Source organism: Hyperolius riggenbachi, chromosome 10 (genome assembly GCF_040937935.1).
Source record: "Hyperolius riggenbachi isolate aHypRig1 chromosome 10, aHypRig1.pri, whole genome shotgun sequence".
NCBI classification, from domain to species: domain Eukaryota; kingdom Metazoa; phylum Chordata; class Amphibia; order Anura; family Hyperoliidae; genus Hyperolius; species Hyperolius riggenbachi.
The window spans coordinates 241263848-241284874 of record NC_090655.1 but is presented as its reverse complement, the minus strand read 5'-3'; the positions used below and the strand labels follow the sequence as shown (position 1 = coordinate 241284874).

At 43.3% G+C, this 21027-nt stretch overlaps 1 pseudogene; it reads left to right on the top strand.

The window, feature by feature from the left end:
* Positions 1 to 932: 932 nt before the first annotated feature.
* LOC137536995 (zinc finger protein 182-like) lies at positions 933 to 20648 on the top strand (annotated as a pseudogene).
* The last annotated feature ends 379 nt before the right edge of the window (positions 20649 to 21027 follow it).

Genomic DNA, 21027 nt, shown 5'->3' with positions numbered 1-21027 from the left:
TCCTGGAAGCAGAGCAGGGATGGATCGCTGAGTTGGAGGGGAGCCAGCCTTGCAGGGAGACAGGTAGATGAGAGAGAGGGGACATGGGTGCCACTGCCAGATATGTGTAGAGCACACATACTGGCTGAAATGTGCTGCTCATTATAGGCTGGCTGTTCCGTAGATGTACACAGTGAACACATTGGAAGCTTTTGGCTCAGCACAGCTCAGTAACTTTGCAGACAGTGTGATTGAAAGGCAATATGATCCTCCTGCACTCGGCACTAAACAGCTGCACTTCACTTCTGGGAATGCTTTCTTTCACTGTGCGACCTTTTCTTTCAAAGTGTACAGATGAACATGTAGGTGAAATTTAGTAAAGCATATGATTGCAGCATGTGGGTATTACGTGCAAACATTTCTGCTCTCTGCTCGTCCCTCCTCCCACCTCTGTCCACTCCCTGCCCTCTGTCCATCTTCTCCCCTTCTCTGTGTGTCCACCTCCTCCCCTTCTCCTGTCCACAGACCTGTCCTGCTGTTCATTTCACCCCCGAATGCTTCCGGTAGTAAAATGATCCAAGATTCGGATCAAAGATCCGGATCTCTTCAATGATCCGATTCGAATCATCCGGATCATTGAAAAGATCCGAACTTCCCATCTCTAGTCCCTACTGGAGAGATTAACTCGCTTCCTCACAGAATGGAAGTGAAAGAAGTTATAACAAATCAGGACAACAATAAAACCCCCAAAAGAGTAAATAATGCCTTTTCACACAGTACAAACCTAAAATAATTTACTTTTCTACTGTTGAGATTTAATGACTATGCACAGTCCTTGCAGCCCATATCTGATCACTATACAGAACACAACACGAATAAAAACTATAGAACAAATACGTGAGTCCTGCAGTTCCGCTATTCTCCACAAGATGGTGGTGTCACTTATTTACAGTATGCGGAATGGAAGACACAGACAGGAAGCCATAGATGAAGAGGGAGGAAGTACAGAGGAGACATTGCTGGGACTGGCGGCAGAAGAAGTACGAAGTGAGTAATTTATATTTACACACAGTAACCCTCATATCCCTCCCCCATTACTAGCAGCATAGCTCCCAACTGTCCCTCTTTTGGAGGGACAGAGACCCTCTTTGGTAAAATTGTCCCTCTTTCAGGACTCCTGTACATTTCTATGTAAATATATCTATTTTTCTACTGAAAAAATTTGTTTAACTGACTCAAAACTTTATTCTTATCCTCTAATTAACCTTTTCCGGACCAACTACGCCGCACTAGGCATAGGATTTACACCACCCGCCGTTTCCGCTCCTGACGCGATCATGCGCCCCCGAGAGGGGAGATTAAGCGGTCATATGACAGCTGACATCTCCCCTCAGTGATGAGAAGCAATCACGTATAGCTACTGATCACTGAGATGGCCGGGGGATCGTAGTGATCCACTCACCTTCCTGCCATTCCCCCGGTTATCGGCACTTCCCTCTGCTCTGGCCGTTATCTCTGCTCGCTCTGACTTCCGTGCCGGGTACCGGCTTCATGATGTCATCAAGCCGCGACCCGGAACTGAGTGGCAGTAGGAGCAGAGATGCCGGCCGGAGAGGGACCACTGCATCTCATTGCTGGAGCCTGGAAGGTGAGTAAAGGCTGCTGGCTACAGGGGCAACATCTGGCTACAGAGGGCAAACACACAGCCCAGCAAGCAACACTGGGGATCCGGCTGCCTGACTCCCCCAAATGCGCCCCCCAAATGCAAATTTATCTGGTCCTTAAGGGGAGTTAGGCAGCCAGTCCCCAAATTGTTAATATATTTCATATTTTCAAATGTAAATATAAAGGACAATGAACCAGGATAGAAAGGACCAGTTAGGTTTGAATTATAAAAAAAAATATTTTTCCTATGAAATAGTTATGGTATGTATGACTACGGGTGTGCTGGGGCAGTGATTAGGGGTGTGGCAGGGGCATGGCTTAACCCCCTTGCCATTCCAATTATTGCGACAAGGGGGCAGCGCAGCACTTTTCTTTAATTTTTTTTTTTTTTTAAATCATGTAGCTAGTTTAGCGCTAGCTACATGATAGCCGCTGAGCAGCGGCATCCCCCCCAACCACTCCAATCGCCTCCGGCGATCTGCGCAAGCAGGAAATCCCGTTCAGAACGGGATTTCCTGCATGGCTTCCCTTGTCGCCATGGCGTCACCAACATCATGGACGTTGGGATGTCAGAGGGAGTCCCAATCCACCCCTCAGCGCTGCCTGGCACTGATTGGCCAGGCTGCGCAAGGGGTCTGGGGGAAGGGGGGGGCGGCGCGGCATGCAATAAAAAAAAAAATTGTGAAAATAGGCCCAGCGGGACCTGAGCAATCCTCCTGCGCAGGTTACCCCGAGCTCAGCTCTGGATAACCGGCAAGGAGGTTAAGTGCCCCCCTTTCTCTTCTCAAAAAGTTGTGAGGTATGACTAGCAGCTGCTGGTAAGCCCCATACACACGCTCAACAGAGGTCTTTTGTGCAGCTCAATTATCAAACAACTTTTGTTGTGAAACAGCCAAAAAAAGTTGCTTGCTATTGTTCACACAACTGATATTACTGATAAGACGGCAATCCAACAGTTGGATTGACGTCTTATCAGTTGTGAGAACAATAGCAAGCAACTTTTTTTTGGGTTGTTTCAACTTGCTTCACAACAAAAGTTGTTTGATAATTGTGCTGCATAAAAGACTGCTGTTGAGCGTGTGTCTGGGGCTTTACACGCACACAGTATATGGATCAGTGTATAGATTATGTCTTCTTTATCCTCAGCTCCTCTACCAGAGGCCTGTGAGCTGGAGAGTTCTACACAGAATCTTATCTGTTCCTATTGCTGCACTTCTCAGGACAGAGAGCTCTGATGTTCTTCACATCTGTTGGAGCTAATCTCCTAGCTTAGGAGTGAAAGATTAACAAAATCACTGAGTTGCTGATGGGAGAGGTGAGCAGTGCTGGGAATTATTGGACATTGTCCAGTTATAGCAAGGGGGATGTCTGGATGGTGACTGTGTCATTGTGTGTCACTGGTTCCTGTAGGTTGACAGGATGTCCCAACCTTCTCCTTCAAGAAGGAGTGGCTGAATGTAGGCGGACACAAAGACCTCTCCAAGGACATCATGATGGAGAACAAGCCACCCCTCACATTAAAGGGGAACTTCGGCCTAAACAAACATACTGTCATCATGTTACATTAGTTATGTTAATTAGAATAGATAGGTAATATAATCTCTTACCCACCCTGTTTTAAAAGAACAGGCAAATGTTTGTGATTCATGGGGGCTGCCATCTTTGTCATGGGGGCAGCCATCTTTTTGGTTGAAAGGAGGTGACAAGGAGCAGGAGACACAGTTCCAACTGTCCTGTGTCCTGATTACCCCTCCCAGCTGCACACGCTAGGCTTCAAATGTCAAATTCAAAATGGAAAAAAAAAAAATTGCACCAAAACAGCAGAAAGAGAACAACAAAATCAGAAATCCCATCATGCTTTGCACAGCATCAGGGGAAAAAAGCCCGGGCAGTTTTCTTCTGTGCAGCTAAAAATGAGGCTTGTATAAGAGAAACAAAGTTCTGATGCTGTGAAACTGTTAAAGAAACACAAAGCCTTTTCAGTTCTGCTGAGTCGATTTTTAGTCCGGATGTTCACTTTAACAAGTAAGAGGAGACTTGTGCTTCTTATAGATGAGAGAGCAGTATGGAGGGTCCACATAGATCCCCATCATCTGATAAACACATAGAGACAAAGTATGCAGTCAGTTTGTGTGTTTCCTGCAGATGGATCCAGTAACAGAAACCCACCAGACAGATGTACAGGTCCTCTTTACTCCCAGGATGGTCCACTGGAAGACCACAACCATGCTTGCCATTATCAGGTAGGTGGAACTGAAGGTTTAAAGCTAAAAAGTTACGCCAAACTCTATAAAATTATATTTTGTGGTTTCAGTTTATTAAAAAGAACCTGTAACTTTAAAAAGTGCCCCTGGGGGGTTCTTACCTTTGGAGGAGGGAGCCTCTGGATCCTATCGAGGCTTCCCCTGTCCTCCTCCGTCCCACGGTGGCAGTACTAGAGGTCCCCGAATGGCGTGCATGTAAATAATTACCTTCCCGTCTCCAGTGCAGGCGCAGTAGCGGCTCTCAGCTTGGGCTAAGGCAGAAATAGCTGATCCCAATTGGGTCTGCTCTACTGTGCAGGCTCGGCTATTTCTGCCTTAGCCCATTGAGGAGCCACTACTGTGCCTTTGCTGGAGCTAGGGAAGGTAAATATTGCAGGCGCAGCACGACACCTCGTTGGCTGTGGTTTCAGGGGGGTCCAGCGCTGCCACCGTGGGATGGAGCAGGATGGGGGAAGCCTCTATAGGATCCAGAAGCTTCCCCCTCCTGAGATAAGTACTCCCAGGTGCACTTTTTTGAAATTACAGGTTCTCTTTAAGTCTTACAATTGTAACATGTTTTTTCTCTTGTTTTTGATAGAGTGTAGAATTTACTGATCTGAAAACTGATACTGAAGAGAGTCATGTGAGGTTTCAACAGCAATCTGAAGTGGAAAGTAAATTAATGAGAAAGGAAGAAGAGACCTGTGTGAGGAGTGATCAGCAGTCTATGCAGGAGGGTGACATGATGAGGACAATTAAAGATGAAGAAGAGACATATGTGAGGAGTGATCAGCAGTCTATGCAGGAGGGTGACATGATGAGGACAATTAAAGAGGAAGAAGAGATGTATGTGAGGAGTGATCAGCAATCTATACAGGAAGGTGACATGATGGGGACAATTAAAGAGGAAGAAGAGACATATGTGAGGAGTGATCAGCAGTCTATGCAGGAGGGTGACATGATGAGGACAATTAAAGAGGAAGAAGAGACGCATGTGAGGAGTGATCAGCAATCTTTACAGGAGGGTGACATGATGAGGACAATTAAAGAGACGTATGCGAGGAGTGATCAGCAGTCTACGGATGAGAGTGACATGATGAGGACAATTAAAGAGGAAGAAGAGACGCATGTGAGGAGTGATCAGCAGTCTATGGAGGAGGGTGACATGATGAGGACAATTAAAGAGGAAGAAGAGACTTGTGTGAGGAGTGATCAGCAGTCTATGCAGGAGGGTGACATGATGACAATTAAAGAGAAAGAAGCGACTTTTGTGAGGAGTGATCAGCAGTCTATACAGGAGGGTGACATGATGAGGACAATTAAAGAAGAAGAGACATATGTGAGGAGTGATCAGCAGACTATGGAGGAGGGAGACATGATGGTGACAATTAAAGAGGAAGAAGAAAAGACATATGTAAGAGGTGATTGTCTCTCTATGGAGGAAGGTGAAATGTTGAGGATAACTAATGAAGGAACATGTGTAAGAAGTGATCCCCAGGCTACGGAAGATGAGAACAAAATTAAAACTATTAAAGAAGATGAATGGCCTGTGAATATTAGCACAGGTAAGTTATAAACACCAAATGCTGAAATTGTTTTAATTTTCACCTGATGAGGTTAGACTGGACTAATGGTTTAGGGCTACTGAGATCAGATGAAGGGGGTCCAGTTAGTGATGGCTTAAGAGAAGTTTTAGATATAGGACACAGCAGGTGCAGGTTATGCTTGAAATATGGGACCGGTTAAGGTGCATAAGAAATGATATTTTTATGTGAAGTTGTCATTATTTAGGTAAGCCATTTCCCTTTTTCTCAATTTTAGTTGATTTTAACCAAATTGTATACATCCTTGGGCACCTCTTACCCCTCTGTGCTTTACACCCCCACCCCCATTGGAGGGATGTGTTTGGTCTCCCGTGGGTTTGCCCTAAATAGGACCAGTTTTTTTCCTAAGAGAGCGACAGCATCTAGTACCTTTCTGGACACCAGAGAAGGTGTATTTTCTTCTGTTGGGGTTATGAATCTCCACTTATGTGATTGGTTGCCCTCATTGCACGCCACCTTTGTGAATATTACTCTTGCTTTCCTTTGATAATTTCATTTTGGTGACATATATGGCACTATTTGGGACTGTGCTTTCTTTTCAAGGTGTACAGTCACCTCTTCTTTATTCAACACGTGAGTTGAAGATACTGTACACCATATGAAAGGTCTATCTCCATTCCTCAGTATAACATTATACTACCAACAAATGAGGAGAAGATACTGTACACCATATGAATGGTCCATCTCCATTCCTCAGTATAACATCATAGTACCAACAAATGAGGAGGAGATACTGTACACCATATGAAAGGCCCATCTCCATTCCTCAGTATAACATCATAGTACCAACAAATGAGGAGGAGATACTGTACACCATATAAAAGGCCCATCTCCATTCCTCAGTATAACATCCTATCACCAACAAATGAGGAGAACATACTGTTCACCATATGAAAGGTCCATCTCCATTCCTCAGTATAACATCATAGTACCAACAAATGAGGAGATACGGTGCACCATATGAAAGGCCCATCCCCATTCCTCAGTATAACATCATAGTGCCAACAAATGAGGAGACACTGTACACCATAAGAAAGGCCCATCTCCATTCCTCAGTATAACATCATATTACCAACAAATGAGGAGGAGATACTGTACACCATATGAAAGGCCCATCTCCATTCCTCACTGTAACATCATAGTACCAACAAATGAGGAGATACGGTGCACCATATGAAAGGCCCATCCCCATTCCTCAGTATAACATCATAGTACCAACAAATGAGGAGGAGATACTGTACACCATATGAAAGGCTCATCTCCATTCCTTCCTCAGTATAACATCATAGTACCAACAAATGAGGAGGAGATACTGTACACCATATGAAAGGTCCATCTCCATTCCTCAGTATAACATCATAGTGCCAACAAATGAGGAGACACTGTACACCATAAGAAAGGCCCATCTCCATTCCTCAGTATAACATCATATTACCAACAAATGAGGAGGAGATACTGTACACCATATGAAAGGCCCATCTCCATTCCTCACTGTAACATCATAGTACCAACAACTGAGGAGATGCTGTACAACATATGAAAGGCCCATCTCCATTCCTCAGTATAACATCATAGTGCCAACAAATGAGGAGACACTGTACACCATAAGAAAGGCCCATCTCCATTCCTCAGTATAACATCATAGTACCAACAAATGAGGAGGAGATACTGTACACCATATGAAAGGTCCATCTCCATTCCTCAGTATAACATCATAGTACCAACAAATGAGGAGGAGATACTGTACACCATATCAAAGGCCCATCTCCATTCCTCAGTATAACATCATAGTACCAACAAATGAGGAGGAGATACTGTACACCATATGAAAGGCCCATCTCCATTCCTCAGTATATCATCATAGTACCAACAAATGAGGAGGCGATACTGTACACCATATAAAAGGCCCATCTCCATTCCTCAGTATAACATCATAGCACCAACAAATGAGGAGGAGATACTGTACACCATATGAAAGGCCCATCTCCATTCCTCAGTATAACATCATAGCACCAACAAATGAGGAGGAGATACTGTACACCATATGAAAGGCCCATCTCCATTCCTCAGTATAACATCATAGTGCCAACAAATGAGGAGGAGATACTGTACACCATATGAAAGGCCAAACTCCATTCCTCAGTATAACATCATAGCACCAACAAATGAGGAGGAGATACTGTACACCATATGAGAGGCCCATCTCCATTCCTCAGTATAACATCATATTACCAACAAATGAGGAGGAGATACTGTACACTATATGAAAGGCCCATCTCCATTCCTCAGTATAACATCATAGCACCAACAAATGAGGAGGAGATACTGTACACCATATGAGAGGCCCATCTCCATTCCTCAGTATAACATCATATTACCAACAAATGAGGAGGAGATACTGTACACCATATGAAAGGCCCATCTCCATTCCTCAGTATAACATCATAGCACCAACAAATGAGGAGGAGATACTGTACACCATATGAGAGGCCCATCTCCATTCCTCAGTATAACATCATATTACCAACAAATGAGGAGGAGATACTGTACACCATATGAAAGGCCCATCTCCATTCCTCAGTATAACATCATAGTGCCAACAAATGAGGAGGAGATACTGTACACCATATGAGAGGCCCATCTCCATTCCTCAGTATAACATCATATTACCAACAAATGAGGAGGAGATACTGTACACCATATGAAAGGCCCATCTCCATTCCTCACTGTAACATCATAGTACCAACAAATGAGGAGATACGGTGCACCATATGAAAGGCCCATCCCCATTCCTCAGTATAACATCATAGTACCAACAAATGAGGAGGAGATACTGTACACCATATGAAAGGCTCATCTCCATTCCTTCCTCAGTATAACATCATAGTACCAACAAATGAGGAGGAGATACTGTACACCATATGAAAGGTCCATCTCCATTCCTCAGTATAACATCATAGTGCCAACAAATGAGGAGACACTGTACACCATAAGAAAGGCCCATCTCCATTCCTCAGTATAACATCATATTACCAACAAATGAGGAGGAGATACTGTACACCATATGAAAGGCCCATCTCCATTCCTCACTGTAACATCATAGTACCAACAACTGAGGAGATGCTGTACAACATATGAAAGGCCCATCTCCATTCCTCAGTATAACATCATAGTACCAACAAATGAGGAGGAGATACTGTACACCATATGAAAGGTCCATCTCCATTCCTCAGTATAACATCATAGTACCAACAAATGAGGAGGAGATACTGTACACCATATGAAAGGCCCATCTCCATTCCTCAGTATAACATCATAGTACCAACAAATGAGGAGGAGATACTGTACACCATATGAAAGGCCCATCTCCATTCCTCAGTATAACATCATAGTACCAACAAATGAGGAGGCGATACTGTACACCATATAAAAGGCCCATCTCCATTCCTCAGTATAACATCATAGCACCAACAAATGAGGAGGAGATACTGTACACCATATGAAAGGCCCATCTCCATTCCTCAGTATAACATCATAGCACCAACAAATGAGGAGGAGATACTGTACACCATATAAAAGGCCCATCTCCATTCCTCAGTATAACATCATAGCACCAAAAAATGAGGAGGAGATACTGTACACCATATGAAAGGCCCATCTCCATTCCTCAGTATAATATCTTAGCACCAACAAATGAGGAGGAGATACTGTACACCATATGAAAGGCCCATCTCCATTCCTCAGTATAACATCATAGTGCCAACAAATGAGGAGGAGATACTGTACACCATATGAAAGGCCAAACTCCATTCCTCAGTATAACATCATAGCACCAACAAATGAGGAGGAGATACTGTACACCATATGAGAGGCCCATCTCCATTCCTCAGTATAACATCATATTACCAACAAATGAGGAGGAGATACTGTACACTATATGAAAGGCCCATCTCCATTCCTCAGTATAACATCATAGCACCAACAAATGAGGAGGAGATACTGTACACCATATGAAAGGCCCATCTCCATTCCTCAGTATAACATCATAGTACCAACAAATGAGGAGGCGATACTGTACACCATATAAAAGGCCCATCTCCATTCCTCAGTATAACATCATAGCACCAACAAATGAGGAGGAGATACTGTACACCATATGAAAGGCCCATCTCCATTCCTCAGTATAATATCTTAGCACCAACAAATGAGGAGGAGATACTGTACACCATATGAAAGGCCCATCTCCATTCCTTAGTATAACATCATAGTGCCAACAAATGAGGAGGAGATACTGTACACCATATGAAAGGCCAAACTCCATTCCTCAGTATAACATCATAGCACCAACAAATGAGGAGGAGATACTGTACACCATATGAGAGGCCCATCTCCATTCCTCAGTATAACATCATATTACCAACAAATGAGGAGGAGATACTGTACACTATAAGAAAGGACCATCTCCATTCCTCAGTATAACATCATAGCACCAACAAATGAGGAGGAGATACTGTACACCATATGAGAGGCCCATCTCCATTCCTCAGTATAACATCATATTACCAACAAATGAGGAGGAGATACTGTACACCATATGAAAGGCCCATCTCCATTCCTCAGTATAACATCATAGCACCAACAAATGAGGAGGAGATACTGTACACCATATGAGAGGCCCATCTCCATTCCTCAGTATAACATCATATTACCAACAAATGAGGAGGAGATACTGTACACCATATGAAAGGCCCATCTCCATTCCTCAGTATAACATCATAGTGCCAACAAATGAGGAGGAGATACTGTACACCATATGAGAGGCCCATCTCCATTCCTCAGTATAACATCATAGTACCAACAAATGAGGAGGATATACTGTACACCATATGAAAGGCCCATCTCCATTCCTCAGTATAACATCATAGTACCAACAAATGGGGAGGAGATACTGTACACCATATGAAAGGTCCATCTCCATTCCTCAGTATATCATCATATTACCAACAAATGAGGAGGAGATACTGTACACCATATGAAAGGCCCATCTCCATTCCTCAGTATAACATCATAGCACTAACAAATGAGGAGGAGATACTGTACACCATATGAAAGGCCCATCTCCATTCCTCAGTATTACATCATAGTACCAACAAATGAGGAGGAGATACTGTACACCATATGAAAGGCCCATCCCCATTCCTCAGTATAACATCAGAGCACCAACAAATGAGGAGGAGATACTGTACACCATATGAAAGGCCCATCTCCATTCCTCAGTATAACATCATAGCACCAACAAATGAGGAGGAGATACTGTACACCATATGAGAGGCCCATCTCCATTCCTCAGTATAACATCATATTACCAACAAATGAGGAGGAGATACTGTACACCATATGAAAGGCCCATCTCCATTCCTCAGTATAACATCATAGCACCAACAAATGAGGAGGAGATACTGTACACCATATGAGAGGCCCATCTCCATTCCTCAGTATAACATCATATTACCAACAAATGAGGAGGAGATACTGTACACCATATGAAAGGCCCATCTCCATTCCTCAGTATAACATCATAGTGCCAACAAATGAGGAGGAGATACTGTACACCATATGAGAGGCCCATCTCCATTCCTCAGTATAACATCATAGTACCAACAAATGAGGAGGATATACTGTACACCATATGAAAGGCCCATCTCCATTCCTCAGTATAACATCATAGTACCAACAAATGGGGAGGAGATACTGTACACCATATGAAAGGTCCATCTCCATTCCTCAGTATATCATCATATTACCAACAAATGAGGAGGAGATACTGTACACCATATGAAAGGCCCATCTCCATTCCTCAGTATAACATCATAGCACTAACAAATGAGGAGGAGATACTGTACACCACATGAAAGGCCCATCTCCATTCCTCAGTATAACATCATAGCACCAACAAATGAGGAGGAGATACTGTACACCATATGAAAGGCCCATGTCCATTCCTCAGTATTACATCATAGCACCAACAAATGAGGAGGAGATGCTGTAGACCATATGAAACGCCCATCTCCATTCCTCAGTATAACATCATAGTACCAACAAATGAGGAGGAGATACTGTACACCATATGAAAGGTCCATCTCCATTCCTCAGTATAACATCATAGTACCAACACATGAGAAGGAGATACTGTACACCACATGAAAGGCCCATCTCCATTCCTCAGTATAACATCATAGCACCAACAAATGAGGAGGAGATACTGTACACCATATGAAAGGCCCATGTCCATTCCTCAGTATTACATCATAGCACCAACAAATGAGGAGGAGATGCTGTAGACCATATGAAAGGCCCATCTCCATTCCTCAGTATAACATCATAGTGCCAATAAATGAGGAGGAGATGCTGTACACCATATGAAAGGCCCATCTCCATTCCTCAGTATAACATCAGAGCACCAACAAATGAGGAGGAGATACTGTACACCATATGAAAGGCCCATCTCCATTCCTCATTATAACATCATAGTACCAACAAATGAGGAGGAGATACTGTACACCATATGAGAGGCCCATCTCCATTCCTCAGTATAACATCATATTACCAACAAATGAGGAGGAGATACTGTACACCATATGAAAGGCCCATCTCCATTCCTCAGTATAACATCAGAGCACCAACAAATGAGGAGGAGATGCTGTACACCATATGAAAGGCCCATCTCCATTCCTCAGTATAACATCATAGCACCAACAAATGAGGAGAAGAATACTGTACACCATATGAAAGGCCCATCCCCATTCCTCAGCATAACATCATAGCACCAACAAATGAGGAGGAGATACTGTACACAATATGAAAGGCCCATCTCCATTCCTCAGTATAACATCATAGTACCAACAAATGAGGGGGAGATACTGTACACCATATGAAAGACCCATCTCCATTCCTCAGTATAACATCATAGTACCAACAAATGGGGAGGAGATACTGTACACCATATGAAAGGCCCATCTCCATTCCTCAGTATAACATCATAGTACCAACACATGAGGAGGGGATACTGTACACCATATGAAAGGCCCATCCCCATTCCTCAGTATAACATCATAGCACCAACAAATGAGGAGGAGATACTGTACACCATATGAAAGGCCCATCTCCATTCCTCAGTATAACATCATAGTGCCAACAAATGAGGAGGAGATACTGTACACCATATGAGAGGCCCATCTCCATTCCTCAGTATAACATCATAGCACCAACAAATGAGGAGGAGATACTGTACACCATATGAAAGGCCCATCTCCATTCCTCAGTATAACATCATAGTGCCAACAAATGAAGGGGAGATACTGTACACCATATGAAAGGCCCATCTCCATTCCTCAGTATAACATCATAGTACCAACACATGAGGAGGGGATACTGTACACCATATGAAAGGCCCATCCCCATTCCTCAGTATAACATCATAGCACCAACAAATGAGGAGGAGATACTGTACACCATATGAAAGGCCCATCTCCATTCCTCAGTATAACATCATAGTGCCAACAAATGAGGAGGAGATACTGTACACCATATGAAAGGCCCATCTCCATTCCTCAGTATAACATCATAGCACCAACAAATGAGGAGGAGATACTGTACACCATATGAAAGGCCCATCTCCATTCCTCAGTATAACATCATAGTGCCAACAAATGAAGGGGAGATACTGTACACCATATGAAAGGCCCATCTCCATTCCTCAGTATAACATCATAGTGCCAACAAATGAGGAGGAGATACTGTACACCAGATGAAAGGCCCATCTCCATTCCTCAATATAACATCATAGTGCCAACAAATGAGGAGGAGATACTGTACACCATATGAAAGGCCCATCTCCATTCCTCAGTATAACATCATAGTACCAACAAATGAGGAGGAGATACTGTACACCATATGAAAGGCCCATCTCCATTCCTCAGTATAACATCATAGTGCCAACAAATGAGTTGGAGATACTGTACACCAAAAGGAAATGTCCATCGCCATTCCTTATTTTAAAATATTTCAGTATATTGTGTCTTAGTAGGTGGCTACTACTTTCATGTTGTGATTACATTACATTATATTTTCCCATTTCCACTCCACCGCTCTGTGAAGGTGTTACCAATGAGGTGTGTGTGTATATATACAGTAGCAGTAAAATGTATGTGAACCCTTTGTAACTATATAGATTTCTGCAAAAAATGAGTCATAAATTGTGATCTGATCTTCATATAAGTCAAAACAATAGACAATCACAGTCTGCTTAAACTAAATCCACACAAATAATTAAATGTTTTCATGATTTTTATTGAACACACCATGTAACACGGAAAACGGAAAATGTATGTGAACCCTTGGATTTACTAACTGGTTGAACCTCCTTTGGCAGCAATAACTTAAAACATTTCCTGTATTTGCAGACCAGATGTTCACAGTGGTCAGGAGTAATTGTTGACCAATCCTCTTTACAGAACTGTTTTATATTTAGCATTATTGTTGGGATGTCGGGTGTAAATCGCTATCTTGAGGTCATGCCACAGCATCTCAGTCGACTTGAGGTCAGGACTCTGGCTGGGACACTCCAGAAGGTGTATTTTCTTCTGTTTAAGCCATCCTGTTGAATTACTTGTTCATTTTAGGTAATTTTCCTGTTGCAACACCTGTCTTCTGCTGAACTTCAGCTGGTGGCCAGATGGCCTTAAGTTCTCCTGCCAAATGCCTTGATAAACGTTGGAATTAATTTTTTCTTCAATGATAGCAATCCGTCCAGGCTCTGACACAGCAAAGCAGCACCAAACTATGATGCCTCCACCACCATACTTCACAGTTGGGATGATTTGATGTTGGTGTGCTGTGCCTCGTTTTCTCCTCACATAGTGTTGTGTGCTTCTTCCAAACTCAACTTTTGTTTTATTTGTCCACAGAATATTTTGCCAGTACTGCTATGGAACATCTAGGTGCTCTTTTGCAAACTTAACGTGCAGCAATGTTTTTTTGGACAGCAGTGGCTTCCTCTGTGGTATCCTCCCATGAACTCCATTCTTCTTTAGTGGTTTACATATCATAGATTCGCTAACAGGGATGGTAACATATGCCAGAGACTTTTGTAAGTCTTTAGCTCACACTCTAGGGGCTTGATTCACAAAGCGGTGCTAACTGTTTAGCATGGGTGTGCTAAACAGTTATCACGTGAAGTGCCTTTCGCTGACTTTTGCGTGCGCAAAGATTCACGCGATCGCGGACTTTTGTGCGCGCAAAAGTCTGTGAAAGGCACTTCACTTGATAACTGTTTAGCACACCCGTGCTAAACAGTTAGCACAGCTTTGTGAATCAAGCCCTATGATTCTTTTTCACCTCATTGAGCATTCTGTGCTGTGCTCTTGCAGTCATCTTTACAGGTAGGCCACTCCTAGGGACAGTAGCAGCAGTGCTGAACTTTCTGAATTTATAGACAATTTGTCTTACCATGGACTGATGAACAGAAAGGGTTTGAAAATACTTTTATAACCCTTTCCAGCTTTGTGCAAGTCAACAATTCTTAAGTATAGGTCTTCTGAGAACTATTTTGTGCGAGGCATCATTCACATCAGGCAATGCTTCTTGGGAAAAGCAAACCCAATGCTGGTGTGTGTGTGTGTGTGTGTGTGTGTGTGTGTGTGTGTGTGTGTGTGTGTGTGTGTGTGTGTGTGTGTGTGTGTTTTTATAGGGCAGCTGTAACCAATACCTCCAATCTCATCCCATTGATTGGACTCCAGCTGTCTAATACCTCCCTCCAATTAGCTCTTGGAGGTGTCATTAGTCTAGGGATTCACATACATTTTCCACCTACACTGTGAATGTTTACATGGTGTGTTCAATAAAAACCTGGAACCATTTAATTATTTGTGTGGTATTAGTTTAAAGAGACTCTGTAACATTAAAAAGATCCCCTGGGGGGTACTCACCTCGGGTGGGGGAAGCCTCCGGATCCTAATGAGGCTTCCCACGCCGTCCTCTGTCCCACGGGGGTCTCTCCGCAGCCCTCCGAACAGCCGGCGACTGTGCCGACTGTTAGTTTAATATTTACCTTTGCTGGCTCCAGCGGGGGGCGCTGTGGAGGCTTTCCGTTCCGAACTACACGGAAATACCCGATCTCAGTCGGGTCCGCTCTACTGCGCAGGCGCCGGAAACTTGCGCCTGCGCAGTAGAGCAGACCCGACGGCGATCGGGTATTTCCGTGTAGTTCGGAGCCGACAGCCGTCAGAGCGCCTGCGCTGGAGCCAGGAAGGTAAATAATGACGTCACCGCTGCCCGGACTCCACGGAGGGCTGCAGCGAGACCCCTGACGGATGGAGGACGGCGTGGGAAGCCTCATTAGGATCCGGAGGCTTCCCCCACCCGAGGTGAGTACCCCCCAGGGGATCTTTTTATGTTACAGATCCTCTTTAAGCAGACTGTGATTGTCTATTGTTGTGACTTCGATACAGATCAGATCACAATTTATGACCAATTTATGCAGAAATCCATATAATTCCAAAGGGTTCACCTACTTTTTACTAGTAATGAGCGTAATCAACAAATAACAATTTCGCTAAATTTCGCGTACATTTTCGCAATTACGCTTATACGTAATTAGGATTTGCAAATTCAATTGATTTCGTGTAGTCATTCGTAACGGTAATTTCACATAAAATTTAGTGGAATTTCTTGCCGATTTTGGCAGTGAATAGCAAAACTCCCATACAAGCTATTGACACCAAAATTGCTACATATGTTAAGGAGAATCGTGGATACAAGTCAAAAAAACTATTTTGCAAAAAGACCTTCTAGTTTTTGAGAAACTCGATTTTAAAAATGTTTTTTAAACTTAGAAAAATGACAGTTTAACCACCCTGGCGTTCAATTTCCCCAGGGTCTCCGTGCAAAAAGTGTTTTTCAATTATTTTCCAATCATTTTCAACCATTCTTTTTTTTTTTTTTTGCAAATTTTTTTTTTAAATTGAATTCAATACAGGTTATTGTAAAAAAAAAAAAGTGTTTTCTGCAAGATGTTGATGACGCTGTTGTCATCAATGCTGATGACCTTGGTGTCATCAATGCCGATCAATGGGGGACATGTGATCGCCGAGGGAGAAGCGAAATCCGCCAAGGGACATGGAAGAAGACACTGAGGAAGCTATCAGAGGCACGCCAATGGTGAGTATAAGACCCAGATGTATAGGTAGCCAGATGTGCAGCCAGGTATAGTTAGCCAGATGTATAGCCAGATATATAGTGATAAACAACACACCTGATTTTTACAATTACACACGGGATTGAAGCCTTATAGAGAGATAAGAATTAAAATTTAACTTTTAATAAGAAATCTAAAAGAGCTACATATACATTACTACCTATGAACAACAATGTGATACAATCGGGTTGGCGGATACGTAGTTACTGAGTCATGAAGACAATCCTACCAATCTCCCAATGTATGACTATTTATATACCCCACACCAATACCCTACATGTTTCGTTTCATAAAGTTGAAACTTCGTCAGGAGTGATTGCTATCTAAAGTGCAAAAGTGCAAAGTGCTAAAATAATATAGACATATTGAATAAATCACAAAGTATACATATTGGTAGGTAATATGGCCGCAAGCAGCAGCCAAGATTCTTTGGGAGATTGGTAGGATTGTCTTCATGACTCAGTAACTACGTATCCGCCAACCCGATTGTATCACATTGTTGTTCATAGGTAGTAATGTATATGTAGCCCTTTTAGATTTCTTATTAAAAGTTAAATTTTAATTCTTATCTCTCTATAAGGCTTCAATCCCGTGTGTAGATATATAGTGAGCCAGATGTGCAGCCAGATATATAGTGATGCAGATGTATAGCCAGATATATAGTGAGGCAGATGTATAGCCAGATATATAGTGAGCCAGATGTATAGCCAGATATATAGTGAGCCAGATGTGCAGCCAGATATATAGTGAGCCAGATGTATAGCCAGATATATAGTGAGCCAGGTGTGCAGCCAGATATATAGTGAGCCAGATGTGCAGCCAGGTATATAGTGAGCCAGGTGTGCAGCCAGATTTATAGGTTGCCAGATGTCCCCTCCCCCCTCCTGATCCTCCCCCCCCCCCCCCCCCCCAGCACGCTGTGGGTAGCGATCTGTGCTACCCACAGCATGCAGAACAAGCATCCAGCCACCCAAGGAAATCCCTAGGCAGCCAGCAGGGCAGAGAATGTGCGGGGGTTCCCCCTTGTATGCGGAGAATGTGCGTGCGGGGATCCCCCTCTGTGGGAGTGGGGAATCCCCCTTCAATGGTGGCTATGCGTGTGGGGATCCCCCGCTGTGGGAGTGAGGGGATCCCCCTTCTATAGCGGCTGTGTGGGTGGCCTATCCCCCTCCTCCCCCCTCCCTCCCGATTTCCCCCCCCCCCCCCTCCCCACCCCCTCAGCCTGTTGAGTAAATAGATGTGCTCACCCGAGGGCTTTCTCCAGCGACGGCTGCGGCGCACCGCCTCCTCCATCTCCGAAGTCTTGTTCTCCATACAGTTACATTACGAGACTTGGTGACGTCATAGAAGGGGGATCCCCCCACTCCCACAGAGGGGGATCCCCGCACACACAGCCACCATTGAAGGGGGAATTCGCGAAATTTCGGCCCACCACTGTTTTTACTGCTACTGTATGTATGTGTATGTATATATATGTAAATATAATATACACAGTTTCTAAAGAAAATTTAATTTCCCAACAGATGGACGTGATGTTGAGAACTCTTCAGAGGAATATCTTCATCCAAGGAATACAGCACTGATGTCGCATCAGACACATCACACAGGCATCCATCCGTTACCATGTTCAGAGTGTGAAAAGAGTTTTAATGATAATAAAGACATTCTTAGACACCAGACAAGCCATACAGAAGAGCGGCCTTTTTCATGTTCAGAGTGTGGGAAATGTTATTCTCAGAAAGCTAGCCTGGTTAGTCACCAGAGAAGTCACTCAGGTGAGTGCCCAGTCTCATGTTCTGAGTGTGGGAAAGTTTTTTGTGGGAAAGAGTCCCTTCTTATACACCAGAGTAGCCACACAGGTGAGCGGCCATTCTCGTGTCCAGAGTGTGGGAAAAGTTTTTTCAGGAAAGGAAGTCTTTCTAGACACCTGAGAATTCACAAAAGTGAGCACCCATTCTCATGTTCTGAGTGTGGGAAAGGTTTTTTTGCGGAAAAGTCTTTTCTTATACACCAGAGAAGACACACAGGTGAGCGCTCATTCTCATGTTCTGAGTGTGGGAAAGGTTTTTTGGGGAAAGAGTCCCTTCTTATACACCAGAGTAGCCACACAGGTGAGTGCCCATTCTCATGTCCAGAGTGTGGGAAAAGTTTTTTTTAGGAAAGGAAGTCTTTCTAAACACCTGAGAATTCACACAAGTGAGCACCCATTTTCATGTTCCGAGTGTGGGAAAGGTTTTTTTGCAGAAAAGTCCTTTCTTATACACCAGAGAAGACACACAGGTGAGCGCCCATTCTCATGTTCTGAGTGTGGGAAAGGTTTTTTGGGGAAAGGGTCCCTTCTTATTCACCAGCGAAGCCACACAGGTGAACGCCCATTTTTATGCTCCGAGTGTGGAAAATGTTTCGGTAAAAAAGGAAATCTTCTTAGACACCTGAAAACCCACACAGGTGAGCACCCATTCTCATGTTCTGAGTGTAAGAAAGGTTTTTTTGGGAAAGCGTCCCTTCTTATACACCAAAGAACCCACATAGGTGAACGCCCATTCTCATGTTCAGAGTGTGGGAAAGGTTTTGGTAAAAAAGGTAATCTTCTTAGACACCTGAGAATTCACACAGGGGACCGTCCATTTTCATGTTCAGAGTGTGGGAAATGTTATTCTCAAAAAGAAAAACTAGTTACTCACCAGAAAAGTCACCAGTGAGCACCCATTTTCATATTCAAGGTATTGGTTGTAAAGTAGAGCCACAGATACACCAGAGACCATCCTTTTAATGCATAGAAAATGGGAAATGCGTTTCTCACAGAGGACACCTTTTTTAAAAGGAACCTAAACTGAGAAGGATACTAATTTTTCCTTTGAAAATAATACCAGTTGCCTGAATCACTAGCTGATCCTGTGTCTCTAATCCTTTTAGCCACAGCCCCTCAACAAGCATGCAGATCAGGTGCTCTGACTGAAGTCCGACAACTGGTATTGTTTAACAGGAAACTTCCATATCCTTCTTAGTTTAGGTTCCCTTTAACATGAAAAAAAGTCACTCAGCTGAGTATATATTTACACTTTCTGAGCGTGGGAAATCTTTCTGTGCAAAAGGAGACTTCAAGCCTGATGAAGGAGACCATGGTAATATTGCCATGCTTAGAAATCGCATGGCAATATTACTCTTACTGTGTACTGCTAATTATGCTATAAGCGTGGTCCACGATACTCGACTACCATGACCGTTGCTAAGGTGAAGCACGCTACTAGCCGAAACGCTTGTTCGTAATGCACATTACCATAGCAATGTGAGAATAGCTGTCCGCAGCTGCTGGCCTCATCTGATCTGTCACTTTTACAGAGAAGGTTGAATGCGAACATTTGCAGCCAGAAGCCTTGTGGATTCTGGTAGCGGATGTAGGAGTCATGTGACTCACAGGTGGATTATGGGTAACTGGAAATATGCCAGGTAGTGTTTAGTGTATAAGTAAGCCCAGTAGCTCCACAGATGGCTTGCTGCATCCTAGATATCATATCATATGACTGGGAGGAGAGATAGAGGATGGTAATATACAGAAATGATACTTTGCTTATGTCATTCTGGTGACCAATACTTTATTATGTTTCCTGATATGTTTTCTTTGATAGCTGATTATAAACCAGTTCTATGTAACATCCCGCCCCCTCTGTTCTAGGCCTTGCCCATTATTATGCTTTGACCCTGCCTCCTCTGTTCCATCATGGCGTGGGCCTTGCCCATTATTATGCTTTGACCCTGCCGCCTATGTTCCATCATGGCGTGGGCATTGCCCATTATTATGCTGTCCTGTTCCAGTCAGTATGCACAGCTGTCATCCGATTACTCTGTCTTATGTTTTCACAAAATTATCTCATAAATGATTCCTTGAATGAGCTGTGACTATTTTCCATGTATGTGAATGTAATAAAGATATTTTTTTATGAGAACAAATTTCTGCCTATATTTTTAGAGAGTGAAAGTTATCATAGAAAATAGCATGTTTCTATATGTGCCTTGTTCTACACCACAGCCTTTCTTTCAGCTCCAACCAGTCTGGCCATTCTCCCCAGAGGAGGGACAGTTAGTGACATGAATTATTACACTTCCCTTATGACATTTTAGCATTGCAACCAATGGGAGTACAGGTCTTGCTGGTACTTCAGTTCCCAACACATACAGTGGGTTGCAAAAGTATTCGGCCCCCTTGAAGTTTTCCACATTTTGTCACATTACTGCCACAAACATGAATCAATTTTATTGGAATTCCATGTGAAGGACCAAT